General features: G+C 39.4%; 1 long non-coding RNA gene across 4 annotated transcripts in view; it reads left to right on the plus strand.

Annotated features, from left to right (window-relative positions):
* The first annotated feature begins 2132 nt into the window (after positions 1 to 2132).
* LOC107519736 overlaps positions 2133 to 12373 on the plus strand; it is a 399180-nt gene continuing 388939 nt past the window's right edge. For all 4 annotated transcript variants that reach the window (XR_004954244.1, XR_004954245.1, XR_004954247.1 and 1 more), the window contains exon 1: positions 2133 to 3960. This is a non-coding gene — a long non-coding RNA (uncharacterized LOC107519736). The remainder of the gene's footprint in view (positions 3961 to 12373) is intronic.

Here is a 12373-nt window from a genome sequence, read left to right on the forward strand (position 1 = left end):
TTTGCCTCCTGTGCGCAGCCTGAAACCTTTTCTTCGAGCCGGGTAGTTGACCTGATGGATTCTCCACACAACCCCATGTTCCATTCCTTGTGATGTTCTGTGAACTGATTTCTGAGCAAGGGAAAGCAAGCGAAAGCAAGCATTTACTCCCTCCCATATTGATTCAAGTTTCATATCCAGCTTAATTTTTCACCTCTTGAAAAGACTTCACTGAATTCCTCCCTCCCTTCTTCCCTCACTCTTTCCTTTCCTCCCTTCTTTCCTCCCTCTCTTCCTCCCTCCCTCCTCTTTATCAGGCATTATGCCAGGTTCTATGAATGTAAATATGAATCATGAGTAACCTCTGTCTTTGAGGATTTCATGGTCCAGTGGAGAAGACAGTGTAATTTTGCCGTGACAGGCGTGCACAAGCTGCCAGAGGTCTACAAATGGAGAGTTGGCTCATGTGGGGTCAAGAAAGGCCTCTGGAAGAAGGGGATTTACTAGCTGATCCTTGAAGTGCAGTGTGAAGTAAGACAGGAGAACACTTGCTGAAGCTATGCAGAGGAAGGGAGTATCAGACAGAAGAGCCCTAAACCAGCGATATCACATCTTCCAAATCCCCAGCTATGGGTGGGCCCCATCTCATCTCTAAATGTTATTTGCTGTTAAAGCTCAGACCAAGTCCCAGCTCTGTGATTTACTCTTCTTAGACAAGTTACTGAGTTTCAGTGAATCACTTACAGAATCTGAGTATTAACACGGGAATCGGCACATAGTAGCCCCTCAGTAAAGTTTAGTGTTGAACAAATGAAGAAATAGCTACCTGACAGTGTTTACTGTTGCAAGTATTTAGAGTGATGATGATAGAGTTGCTTGCCGTGTTAGTTCTTTACCTTTATTTTTCTTTAAGAGACGTATGGAGAGGACAGGATGTTGGCTAAGACTTGAGAGGAGTGTTGTTCATAGGTTCCCTCCCAAGAAGATTCCCTCACTTCCGTTTGCTCCTCTTTCTTGCTTTCCATCTTCAGCCTTGACCTTTCTGTTTAATGTAGATAATAAGCTAAATGGAGCCTATCGTTCACCTCCTCTACCCTCAACTCTTTCTGAGGAAAATGGATTCTATGCAGCAGCACAGCGTTGGCAGTGACCCTTTTAAAAATTTCCAGGTAATCAGGTTTTGCTAAATCTGATGTTTCTTTTTTCATTCTCCTGACCTTTTGCCCTGCATTAAAACAAAATCTGTGTCACAGTTCACCGTCAGTGGCTGGTTACTCCTCCCTCTGCTCCCATTTCCTCCTCTAATGAGTTGCTCCAAAGAGCTCTGCCAACCCTGCCGACCCTGTAGTAGAACCATATTTTAGGCATTCCCTTTGTCGCGGAAAAAACTAGGAAGGCATGGGCGGCATTGACCAAGGCCATAACTGTGCCAGTCACTGTGCCTAGTGTCTCAGATGCAGTATCACATTTAATCCTTCCAGTGACCGTGGTTGTTAGAGCAATTGAAATTCAGGCTTCATCCAGTCAGATTAAATCAGAATCTCTGGGGTGGGGTCTGGACATTGGTATTTTTAAAAAGTGCTCCAGGCTGTTCTCACATGCAGACAGAGTTTTGAATCACTGCCTTTCACCAGATTGCCTCTCAGGAAGCGTGTTTTAGGGAATTATAGGAGCTATCAATGTAAATACCAGTCGAGGATGAAAAGATGCTTGTCGTGAGGCCATTGGTTGTGGTCATAACTTGCTTCTTAGGCAAGAACAAATATTGCAGCATTAGTTACAATAGGCAAGATGTTAAAACAATCTACGTATCCATCAGTAGATACATTGGTAAAGATGTGATATATCTATATATGTACATATATACACACATACATACACATACACACAGTGAAATAGTACTCAGCCATATAAAAGAATAAAATCTTGCTCTCGGACCTAAATGGTATTATGCTAAGTGAAATAAGGCAGAGAAAGACAAATACTGTATGCTTTCATTTACATATGCAATCTAAAAGACAAAACAAATGAACAAACAGAATCATTGATACAAGAAACAAATTGATGGTTACTAGAAAGGGGAGGGATTGGGGGATGGATGAAAGAGGTGAAGGGTATTAAGGGGTACATACTCCCAGTTGTAAAATAAATGATTCATGAGGTTGTAATGTATGACATAGGAAATATAGTCCATAATATCGTAATAGCTCTGTATGGTAACAGATGGTACCTAGACTTATGGGGGGATCATTCTGTAGTGTATATAAATGTTGAATCACTATGATATACCTGGAACTAATAGGATATTGCATGTCAATTATACACCAATAAAAAAAAATGAACAAATATGTTCTCTATGGAATAATCTAGTCAATCAATAATGCTATCAGAGCTTTTTGTCTAAACATAAGGAGACATGAAATACTAATAGCAGCGATACCAAGGGACCATTTCATAAAGTAACAAAGGAAGGAAGTCTAGCATGAATAGCTTTCCCACACACCCTGAGAGTGGTGTTCATGGTGCTAAAAGTCAGTGCGGCCTCTCAAGGTCTGCACTTAAGATCCCCCACTGCAGAGGCTCAGAGACAGAAAATGCAACCCAGAAGAATATTGTGTGCATTTCGTAGATCCCCCCACTAAAGAGTTTAACAAATTCCTTTATTGAGATTGACGAGAAGAGCTTCTTACAAGAAGTAATTGGTCTTTTATGCACTCCTGTGAGACGTGGACATCTTGATATTGTTTCAGGATCATTTCCCTAAGCTACATGTGCCTGCGGGTTCCACTCATTTTTTGGTGGGGAGGAACTGAATTAATACCAGAAATGTACAGTGTGATGCTAGCTATGAGTTGTAGTTTGTTTGGTGCACATTTATTTACATAAATCATATAGTATTTTAATGCTTTCCATTATAGGTTCAGTCATTTTCTATCTTTGTTATTAGTCAAAGGAATCCCTCCAGGTTTGTGAAGATAGGTATTTAAGTAAGCTAAGCTGAATATGTGTCCACATTCTAACCACCAACGGGAAAATTAGGCAAGCAGTGCCATTTTCTAAAATATAGAAATACGTTTTAGATTCTTTTGCGGAGAGCACCGAAAATAAGCATACCTCAATCTTGTGTCCTGTAGGGTGGAAAAACTTGTGTGTTAAAAGTTCATTATTAAAGCACAGTAGATTTAACTAGCCAGACAAATCAGTTGGTCCCAGAAAAAAATTAACATGGAATCATTAGAGCATGGACACTGGAGCGAGGCTTCTAGGGTTAAATCCCAGCTCTGCCACTTAACTACCAGTGTGACCTTTGGCAAGTCACTTCTCTGTGCCCCATATTTTTCTTCATTGAATTGGAGATTACAATAGTACCTACCGGTCAGAAGGTGGCTATGAGGATTAAATCTGTTAATATTTGTGAAACATGTAGAACAGTGCCTGGCACATAATAAATGCTATGGATTGTGTGTGTGTGCGTGAGAAAAACAAAAGAACTCCCCCGGTATTTCTCAAATTTCGATGTGCATGTGAATCACATGGGGATTTTGTAGCAGTGCATGCTCTGATTCTGTAGGTCTGATGTGGGGCCCTGGATTCTGTATTTTAACAAATTTCCAGGTCGTATTGATGCTGCTGACTCATGGCTACACTTTAGGTCACGAAGACTCTACATTCTTCAGCTGAATGGGTGGGGAGGAATCAGGTGTGACTCATTCATTCTACATGACTTGCCTCAGCTACCCAGCAGCTATGGGTATTTGAAGTTAAACTCTTGGAACCAGCCTCTTGTACTTGCTATGAGAAAATCTGGGCTGTAATGATCACTTAATTCTCTCCCTTAAGCCCTTTAATGCTCCCACTTGTGACTGCAGGCCTCAACCGCTTCTAATCACCAGTGGCATTCAATCAACTGGCTTTACTCTGAATAAGAGAGCAGCGAGAGGTGCGGATTCAGATGCCACTAAGGGAACATCTTGGAGACCGGTCAGTCTTTCCCCCTGTGAATATAGGCCTTTCCATAGCAAGGTTTTTGGGAGTTACTATGCAAAAATGGTTTGTTTCATCTCAGGTTTGAGCCTCCTCAGCAAATGCTCTTTTTGCGATCCTGCTTTGATAATTTTCTGGCCCAAGAAAGGCGGGTGGGGGAAAGATGAGACTACCTCTCTCACCACTGAGAGAAATGGTTTACTCCCTACAATCAAACTAACATCCTGGTTATTTAGTTTTTGAATGTATATTCTACAGTTAGCTTAAATTTGCTGTCCACCAAGTAAGGTGTTGTAAGTTTCTTAATGCCTCTTGGTACATTGCATATATTTAAAGCACCTGAAAATGATTTCAGGAAAACTAGTGCCCAAAGCATATAAAAGGCCTAATTTGTTGAGCTAAAGAACAGAAGGGCTCAGGGTGAAGCACAGAATGATCTATGCTATGGTTGCGTTTATTTTTTATTATATCTGTCAGCTCAGCATTCAGGTGTTCACCGATATATTCTTGGCTACCTGAACCTCAGGTAAGTGACTGTGCCTGCTTGGTAGATGGTAAAGACATATTATGGCTTTATGGTTTGGCCAACAAACTGTACATGCTTAAGAATAATGTTGTAAACTTAATAGAAAATTAACATGTTTCTCTAGGTAAGCATCTTTAAAAAAAGGAGGGAGAATTACTTAAAGCAATCAATAACATTGAAAAAAATGAGTCATTAGCAAAAAGATATTTTATTTCACCATGACTCGGTGCTCACCTGTTATTAATCACTGCTTCACTGAGCCTACATATTTTCTCAGGCTCTTGTACATGCATTTTCCCCATTTCTTTTCCCATTTCTTTAAAATATGTTAGCTCATTTTTTAAATTGACATAATAATATACAATGAAATGCACAGATTTTAAGAGTACAGTTTGATGAGTTTTTGCAAATGCATATGGCCATGTAACCCACATCTCTGTTGAAACACCAAACAGTTTCATCACCCCAAAACATTCCTCTTGGTCCTTCTAGTCTGTCCTGACCCGCCTTCTCCCGACCCTCAGGAAAACACTGCTCTGATTTTTTTCAGTAGAGATTAATTTTGCCTGTTCTAGAACTGCATATAAATTATATTATGCAGGATGTATTCTTTTGTATCTGTTTTTTTCAGCAGCATTTCTTTGGGGCTCATTCGTGTTGTTGCATACATCAGTAATTTATTCCTGTTATTGCCGAATAACATTCTGTTTTGTGATTATAGCTTAATTGTTTATCATTCACTTGAAAGACATTTGGGTCATTTTTGTTTTTGATTATTAAGAATGAAGCTGATACAAATATGCTTGTACAGGTCTTACTGTGCACATATTTTCATTTACCTTGGGTAAATCCATAGAAATGGAATTGCTGAGGCACAGGGTAGGCGAGCGTTTATGGGAAACTGCCAGAGCAGTTTCCAGAGCAGCCATGCCGCTCTGCGCACCTGATACTCATGTAGGAGCATTTCTGTCGCTCCACATCTTTACCAGCACGTGTGGTCAGCCTTTTAAATGTCAGCCATTATAGCGTGTATGTGATTTAACTTTTGTTTTAATTTGCATTTCCCCAATGACTAATGGAGTTGAGCACGTTTTCCTTGTGTGTATTGGCCACTCACATGTATTCTTTTGTGAACTACCTGTTTGCCTTTTTACTCATTTTAAAAATTGGGTTGTCTTTTTATGATTGAGGTTTGAGGAGTTCTGTGTGCATTTTGGGTCCAAAGGATTGTCAGAAAATGTTTTGTAAATATTTCCACCTAGTCTGTGCCTGACTTATTCTTTTTCTTAATGATATCTTTACATAATTTAAAAAAAATTTTGATAAAGTTTAATATAATACAGTTAATACTTTCTCATTTCTAAGAAAATGTATGTTTACTTCAAAGTTGCAAAGATATTCTCCTGTGTTGTTTTTCTGGCAGTTTTATTGTTTTAAGCTTTTATACTTATATGTTTGATCCATGTCGAATTTTTGTGTATGGTGTGAGACACGAGTTGAGATTCATTTCTTCCCCTTATAGATAGCTATTTGTTCCAGTACTGTTTATTAAAAAAACTTTTCTTTCCCCTCATTTAATTGCTTAGGTTTCTCGACTGAAAAAAAAATCAGTTGATTATATAAGCGTAGGTCTTTCTGGACTTTTCTTTTCCAATGATCGATGTGTCTTTCATTACCAGTATCATAGAGCAGGGATCCCCAACCCCCGGGCGGTGTATGAGGTACCAGTCTGAGGCCTGTTAGGACTGGGGATGCGCAGCAGGAGGTGAGTGGCAAGCGAGTGAATGGAGCTTTATTTGTATTTGCAGCCGCTCCCCAGCACTAGCATCACCGCCTCAGCTCCACCTCAGATCATCAGGCTTTAGATTCTCATAGGAGCACCAGTCCCTGAAAGGGATTGGGGCCTGCTGCAGTCTTGATTACCGTGGCTTTAGAGTTGAGTGTTGAAGTCTGGCAGTGTAAGTCCTTATCATTGTACTCTTTCAAGAGTGGTTTTCCTAGGTTGTCTGTACTTCCACTTTAAAATCATCAATTTCTACAATTAAAACCTAAGATTTTATAAAATTGAGCTTTAAATACAGTGAAATACACAAACATTAAGGATGCAGCTTAATGAGTTTTGGTTTGACAAACATATATGCCCACATAAGCCATACTATTATAAAAACATTGTAATAACTCCAGAAAGCTTTATTGTGTCCTTCCTGGTCATTCCGCCCTGCTAGAAGTAAGTACCGTCCTGACTTCTATCATTGAAGGTTAGTTTTGTCTGTTCTAAAACTTTCTGTAAATGGAACCAAGCAGTGTGTACTTTTGTGTGAAAGCTTCTCCCTCAGCATAATACTTTTGCTTTGTCTATCTGTGGTTGCTCATTTTTATTGCTGAGTGTTGTTCCACTGCATGAATTCACCACAGTGTGTGCATCTCTTTACCTCCTGATGGACACCCCGGCTGCTACCAGTGTTTGGCTGCTATGGATAAAGCTGCTATGAATAAGTTTGTAAGAGACTTTTTTGCGGATATGCGCTTTAATTTTTCTTAGGTAAAATCTTAGTGTGGAATTGTTGGTTGTAGACTAAATATATGTTTAACTCCTTAATTAACTGTTGGAGCTCTTTCCAGAGTGGTTGTGATATTTTACAAGTCTACCACTATGTATAGGAGTTCTCAGTGTTCCACATCTTCACAGAAATTTGGGGTTCATGTTAGCTGTTTTATGGGTATATTACGGTATCTCCTTGTAGTTTTAATTTGCTTTTCCCTAGTGACTAAAGATACCGAGTAAGGTTTTATATGCGTACGTCTGTTCCAGTCTTTTTCCCATTATTTATTGGGTTGTTTTTATTATTTATTCGTAGAAGTTATATATATGTATATATAATGTTACATATATATGTATATTGCCTAATATATATTTGTATCTATTACATAGACATATGTAAGCATATGTATATATGTGTGTGTATATATATTAGATACATGTTCTTTGTCAGATTTGTTGTAAATATTTTCCTCCAATTTGTGCCTTGCTTATTCTTTTTCTTAACAATATTTTGATAAGCAGAAGTATTTTTTGAAGCATTTTGATAAAGTCCAGCTTTTCAGTTTTTATGGCTACTGATTTATATATTGTAAGAAATTTTATCTAGCCTACTTTGCAAAAATATTCTAATATTTTTCTAGACATTTTATGGTCTCAACTTCTGTGTTTAGGTCTAGAAATCCTGTGACAAATTGATAAATTCACTTATTAGCTCTATAGTTTTTTTTTTAGATTATTTAGAATTTTCTGTGTACACTCCTACGTTGTCTGCAAATAAAGGCAGCTGTACTTTATGTTCATTCTGTATGCCTTGCATTTTTATTTCATTTCCTGTTAAACTGCCGGGAGCCTCTAGTACTATGTTGAATGGAAGTGGAGAGAGTGAACATCCCAGACTCTTTCCTGATCTACTTGAGAAAGCATTAAATTGAATGTTGGTTTTAAGCTTCTCAGAGACAATATTTATTAGTTTTAAGGAGGTTTCCTCTGTTCCTAGTTTGTGAGAGTTTTTTTTCTCTAAATAATAAATTGTCAAAAGCTTTTTCAGCACCTGTTGAGATTATCGTAGCCCCCCCTTCCCTTTATTCTGTTGGTGTGAGAAATTTTATTGATAATTTGAATGTTGACCAACCTTGGATTCCTGTGACAAGTCTCATTTGGTCATGTTGTATTCTGTAATATATTTTTGGATTCGATTTGTTATCGTGTCAGGATTTTTCATGAGGACTGTTCTCGAATGATATATATTCATGAGATACATTGGCTTGCAGTTTCTTTCCTTGTTTTTATCTGGATGTGACATTAGGTTTATGTTAGTCTCATACATCGAGGCTAGAATTGTGTTCCTCTTCAGTTTTTTGAAAGTTTTTGTTTAGGATTGGCACTATATCTTCCTTAAATGTCTGATAAAACTCACCAGGAAAACAATCTAGGCCCAGAGTTTTCTTTGTGGGAAGACACTTAATTGCGAATTCACTTACTGTAATATAAATATATGGCTATTTAGATTTTCTACTTCTTGAGTTGTGGCTAAAAAGCAAACATTCCACTCATTCTTTGTAGGATTTAATATTCATTTTATGAATTTTGTGTTTCAGAGCATCTGAAACTCTGGGATCTGAAGCTCTTGTTTTTTGTTTTTTCCCTTTCTAGAAGACAAGTTTAGTAATATCTGGGTACTTACAATTCTTTATTCTGAAAATATAAACTAACATTTGTTAATTAGCATTAACTAGCACATACCCAGGGCTCTTTCTTGAATTTCTGTCTGCAGATGGAGCAGTAATCACCATTATTCCACTATTTCAGAGAGAAAAGGGAGTCAGTCTGAGGTTGGAGACGTGATTTGCCTACCACCTCTCAGCTGTTAGAAGATGATTTTCTGACTCTAAAGCTCTGTACTCATGGATTTTACTGTCATTTCTACTGTACTCAGACATTTTCAAGCTTATCAGAGCCTCAGGCTTCTGAGAGTGAGAGAGGGAGGTTGAGTGGATAGAGACCTGTCCCATCTCCACCCTGTTGTACCTACTCATTGCTGTTTGACCGAGAGCAGATAGGCTTTTAAACGCTTCCTTCATTAGTGTTCTATGCAAAATATCTTATAATTATTTCTGCAGCAAATAAGACAAATCTGTGGGAAACTGTTATGCTTCACTAGACATTAATTTACCCTTTTAAAATACTAGTTTCCTCCAAAATGAAGAAGAAATTGGCTAAGGAAGAGAGTATAAGAGAATCCTCTCTCTCGTTTTCTGCTTCCCAGTGTGTGATGTTACAGGAAGTGTGTGGCTTCTTCATTTTGAATCCTGGCTCTGTCACAAAGCGTAAGGTTTTCTTAAGTTTACTCAAATATCCATGGCCTCAGCTGCAAAGCTTGCACAATTTGGAAAAGAATACCTCCACACCGTTTTGTTTTCAGTAAACAGATGCAAAATCTCTAGCCCCGTGGGTTGGCAGCCTCTTAGATGGCCCCCAAACCCCCACCTTCTACCATTTGTGCCCTCGTGTGATCCTTTCTTAAATATGAGCCAGACTTAGTGATTTGCTTCTAATGAAAAGAATATGGCAAAGGTGGTGGATGTCACTTCCAAGATTAGGTTACGAAAAGACCGTGGCTTCCATCTTAGGCACCCTCTTACGCTGTCTCACTGACTTCTGAGGGAAGCCAGCTGCCATGTTATGAGCCGCCCTATGAAGAGGCCCATGTGGCAAGCACTGGAGGCCTGTCAACATCCATGAACTTGGAACCAGATCTTCCCCTAGTAGAGCCTTGCAATGGCTGCGGGCCCTGCCAATACTTCAGTTGCAGCCTGTGTGAGACCCTGAGCCAGAGGTGCCCAGTGAAGGTTACGCCTAGTTTGCTGGCCTCCAGAAACCGAAAAGTAAGTGTGATCAAGCTGCTAAATGTCGAGGTAATTTAGTATTAGCTATAGATAACGAATGTAAACAGGGTCTGGCACAAAGCAGATACTCTCTTAATAACAGTTCTGTCCGTGTCGCTTTCTTCCTTTTGCTTGGGCAGGAGTGGTGACCTCTGTGGTGGCCTGACTCTTCTCTCTGTAGGAATCGTGCTCACATTGCACTCTGACCGAATCAGAAGCAGACTTTGCCATTATAAACTCTCCATATTCTCCTTTCTTGTTTGATAGCTATTTTATTTGGGTGTGGTGAGAAGCAAAATTTACATGCTAATTGCTCTCATGCCAAGCTTTCTGATGCACAGATTTAGACACTTGGAGTACATTGCTGTTCCCCTTGTAGCTTACCTTTCACAAACACTCTAGCTGTACTAGGTTCTTAAAACAGATGCACACAGGTGATCCTGCAGCTTCCTGTGGAAGCCATTAGGAAATGTGTGTTCTTTGTGAGACCTTTTTTTTTTAAATTTCTTTCTTACATTCTTTGGCTTACTGTAAAATTAGGTCTCTTCCCATGGGATCACTTTGAACTTTTATCTCTACTCAGATATAAATTCTCAGCTTTCAGCCCTCCCTCCCCCAACCATTTCCAAGTTATGAATCCACAGATTGCAAACTGAGACATCTGAAATCTTCAGGGTATTGTTCGTTTGACAAAATGTCCATCCCTGGCGATGCAGACATTTGTTGAACTTCTGGGGTCTGCTTGCCAGGATGAATCTCATTTGATCTCCCTGGGAACTGAAGAAAGTAAAAGTCTTAGATCTAAAGCTAAAGAACTAAGGACTGGTCCCCTACTTTTTTTTAATGTTGAAATTCCTGAGGTGATATATTTTTTCCCTTGTGAAATCTCACATGGGAAGAAAAATCTACACTAGGGATTTGCTGGTCCCTGACATTTGTTCCAAGGGCTGAGGAGCAGTTTTATTTTTCAACAAAAAAAATGGTATTTCTATAACATGATCCAGGTTTAAGAATATACTATGTTCTGGTAGGAAATAGCTTGAAGAATATGGTCCATCCATCTATTCTTCTAAGTCAGCTCTGAGAACCCTGCAGTGGCCAGCAGGCTGATAAATGTTCCAGGAAGGCTTGGTGAGAGGCAACAGGGAGAAGGGCAGGCTTTTAATGAGTATCGTATTGTCTGTCTGTATCATGGTATGTATATGCAGACACATCTTTGCATATACCAGCACTCTAAAAACTGAGGCTACAAGTCAAATTTATCCTAGTGACTTCATGTCACATCCAATATCATTAGAGCTCTGGAAGCTGCCCATCTGGAGAGTGACATTTATACTCCTCTCCCTGGCCCCTGGTTTGAAGGCTTTAACTGGATCTTTGGTTTGATGCCATCTGACTATACCAGCATCTGCCTCATGGGAGCAGGGTCAGTGCCTTTCTCGTTCATTAGTGTGCTTCTTATGCTTGGAACAGTGCCAGACTCCTAGTAGGCACTCAGTAGATATTTGTTAAATGTCGAATAAACATTGCTAAACATGTTGACTAAATAAAGAAGGGCCTGGAGAAGATCCTGTTCACCACATATTATGGTATCCTTTTAAGGACCCTGCAGAGAATGGACTTTCTTGTTTCAGAATGAGAAATAATTGTGCCTCTCTGAGAAAACAAACAAACAAACCACTTTGCTTCAATTGTGAGAACGTAGATTTGTCTTTGTGCAGCTAGGAAACTCACTGTGTGCTTTTTCAACCTCTTGCGATCACATAAGACTTAATGCAACACTTTGTTTAGTAATGCCAGTGTTATGTTGCCTTTAGAAACATACTTTCCTCTATTTGTGATTGTGCTCTATATTGTATATATATTTTGCTATATTGTCTTTGTAAACAGTCTTAAGTTCTGGGAAGTGAAGACATAATAATGCCATGGGAAGGGAGCAGGAATTCAAGGAATAATTGGAAGGAGAGCTTGGGTGTTGTGAAAAACAGAGGGATTTGTGGAAAAGGAGGAAAACAGTAGGAAAACAGGGTTTATGGTGGAAAAACAGGGCTGGGATCCAAGACCTTTGGGCGTATTGGGCTATGATGATGGGGGTTGGCCTCTGGCCAGCATTTGTAGCCTTGAACTCTGAAAATGGGGAAGGAGGCAAAACCATGAGAGTGTCCTTTGCAGTCAGATTTATATCTCCACTTTGGCACAACAGCTACTTGCCTTCTCTGAGACTCAGCTTTTTAATCTGTAAATGGGGCTAATAGCAGTGAGTCCCGCTGGATTCTCCTCAAGGTTCAATGAGGTAACAAATAGAAAGTATCTGATAACATATGCAGGGCTCAAATGTTAGTCCCTGTTATTATTGTGTTGAGCCCACCATGGCTGCTTCTGTCATTTGCAGTCATCTCATTGCCAGCCCAGAATGGCATTGGAAACGGAGAATTGGGGATACAGTCTCAATTTCCC

Source organism: Rousettus aegyptiacus, unplaced genomic scaffold (genome assembly GCF_014176215.1).
Source record: "Rousettus aegyptiacus isolate mRouAeg1 unplaced genomic scaffold, mRouAeg1.p scaffold_m13_p_14, whole genome shotgun sequence".
Lineage (NCBI taxonomy): Eukaryota > Metazoa > Chordata > Mammalia > Chiroptera > Pteropodidae > Rousettus > Rousettus aegyptiacus.